The sequence below is a fragment of the Callithrix jacchus genome, chromosome 9, assembly GCF_049354715.1.
Source record: "Callithrix jacchus isolate 240 chromosome 9, calJac240_pri, whole genome shotgun sequence".
Lineage (NCBI taxonomy): Eukaryota > Metazoa > Chordata > Mammalia > Primates > Cebidae > Callithrix > Callithrix jacchus.
Genome location: NC_133510.1, coordinates 98890016 through 98892550, shown reverse-complemented (window position 1 = coordinate 98892550; position 2535 = coordinate 98890016). Strand labels below are relative to the sequence as shown.

The 2535-nt window shown below is 35.6% G+C and overlaps 1 non-coding gene across 1 annotated transcript; it reads left to right on the top strand.

The window, feature by feature from the left end:
- The first annotated feature begins 710 nt into the window (after window positions 1-710).
- On the top strand, window positions 711-851 carry LOC118144524 (U4 spliceosomal RNA). The gene has a single exon (XR_004729298.2). It is a non-coding gene; the product is annotated as a U4 spliceosomal RNA (small nuclear RNA).
- The last annotated feature ends 1684 nt before the right edge of the window (window positions 852-2535 follow it).

Sequence of the window (2535 nt, the reverse complement as noted above, 5' to 3'; positions counted from 1 at the left end):
ATTTGACATAGAATGAGGTTGCCTATTAAAGCTGTATTATCATAACATATCTTCCAGACATGATATTTTTTCTGCTTGCAGCCAAAAGTAGAAATTTTTTGAAACATATTTAGAATTGCTTCTGGAGTTAGGCATTTGTAGATTATCGCTAATTGCTTGAGAGAGACCCCACAGTCCTAATTAGACAGAAAAGTGAAGAGCATAAGTAGGACTACCACATTCAGCGTTGAAGATTGCGCACTGCAGAATCCCAGGACATGCTACTAACACAGTGCTGTGAATGGCATTCCCAACGTTGTTCAACAAAGCAACCTGCATATTTGGAAGTACTGAGAATACTGTAGGAAAAAATAAAGAACATTTTATGGAAGTGTTTGGTAGACCCATGGTCATTTCATTATCTTTGAAGGTAAATTTTATTTTTAAATTTAATTCTTTCTAGAAGCCATGAATATTAAGAAGTATAATACCTTGAGTGAAAAGAGAAAAAAGTTCTCAGTAGGAGATTCCACAATCAATATTCAATTTCACAAAAGCATACCATTGGAAATGAGAAAAGCAAATGTAAAATAAAGGGCAATCAATTAGTATAGACAGTAAACATAGGAGAAAATATTTAAGAAAGGAAATGACTCTAGAAATAGTGCAGATTACATAGCTTGAATTCTCTCAGTACAAAACATCACTGCCAGCTAAAAACCACATACTTTAGCTTTGCACAGTGGCAGTATCGTAGCCAATGAGGTTTATCCAAGGTATAATTATTGCTAATTGAAAACTTTTCCCAATACCCCGCCATGACAACTTGAAATATAGTCGGCGTTGGCAATTTTTGGCAGTCTCTACAGAGACTGAATCATAAAAGAAAAAAAAAGAATAAAATTTTAAAGCATATTGCTTACCTCACAAAGATAATAAAGGATATCACCAGTCCTCCAATATTGTGACTATTCAAAATGTACTAAATATTCTAGCCAGTGTAATTAGAAAAGAAAAACAAATAAAAATTATAAAGATTGGAAAGAAGAAATAAATGATCCCTAAATGTACACAATATGGTTGTTTATATGGAAACATGTAGTTAGGCATAAGAGACTACAAAGTATTAGAACTGGGAATTTAGTAAGGTTGCTGGATATAATATCAATATACAAAAATCAATTACATTCCCATACAGCAAATACTAAGAAATATTACTTTTGAATATGTATAAAATAATCAGGGCCGGGCGCAGTGGCTCACGCCTGTAATCCCAGCATTTTGGGAGGCCGAGGCAGGTGGATCACGAGTTAAAGGGATCGAAACCATCCTGGTCAACAAGGTGAAACCCCGTCTCTACTAAAAATACAAAAAATTAGCTGGGCATGGTGGTGCATGCCTGTAATCCCAGCTACTCAGGAGGCTGAGGCAGGAGAACTGCCTGAACCCAGGAGGCAGAGGTTGCGGTGAGCTGAGGTCGCGCCATTGCACTCCAGCTTGGGTAACAAGAGCGAAACTGTGTCTCAAAAGAAAAAAAATCAAAAATATGTCTAGGAATTAATCTAGTAAATGATTGGAAAGATTTTTAAGAGGAAAATTATGCAACTTTGTTGACATGTCTTAAAGAGGACCTAAATACATGGAGAATATCCCACATTTATAAAAATGTAAACTCAATTCCCTAAAGATGTAAATAATCCTTAAATTAACTATAAATGTAATACAATTCCAATTCAACTCAACCAACAGATCTGAATAGTGAACTAGAATTGAGTTGCTGGTATTTGAAGTGAATCTGGAATTCTTTGGAGAGCCTAGTATAATGAATGCTGCCTTTAATAGAAAAATATTCCCTGTAAATTTTATTATCAAAAGGATGAATACTCAGATACATGTTACAGATAGAAAATCAATGTTATTTACCAAGAACTTGAATATTTCAAGTGATGATTTCTTGGCAAAGGAATTGCTGCGTCAGTTGCAAGATGGCATTTTTCATCCATGACTCAGAAGTCTGGAATACCTGCCCAGAGCCTAATATGGATATAGACTCCTGGCTTCCACATCCAGAGAGAAGAATGTTTTAGCAAGTGCATACTGCCACACATGAGAGCATCCAAAGCATCCAAAGGCATCTGAACTACTATACCTCACCCAGAGGCTACCTGTTAAACTATAACAGGCATGCCACCTGTTCCTTCAGAGGCCAATAAGTGATCTTTGAACAGGGTTGGAGTTAAAAAGTAAACCTATCCTTCACGTTTTTGCATTGTTAAAACAAAAGTTCTTATAACAACGGACTTGATATGACTCTGCGGTCAATGTTTGCTTCTAAGATTGGCTCATTGTTTACATTTTAAAGGAAGAACACATTTGTTATGAAAAAGTTTTTCCGAATAGTCTGATTGCTTTGGAAGCAGCTCTTAAAACTATAACACTATGTAATCGGCCAAACTTTCTGTACTACAGTTACCCTTCCAACTCTATAGCCATGAGTTTTTGGTATTTTTCAGTGAAAAAGAGAGCCAGTTTAAAACATACGATTATATAGATACC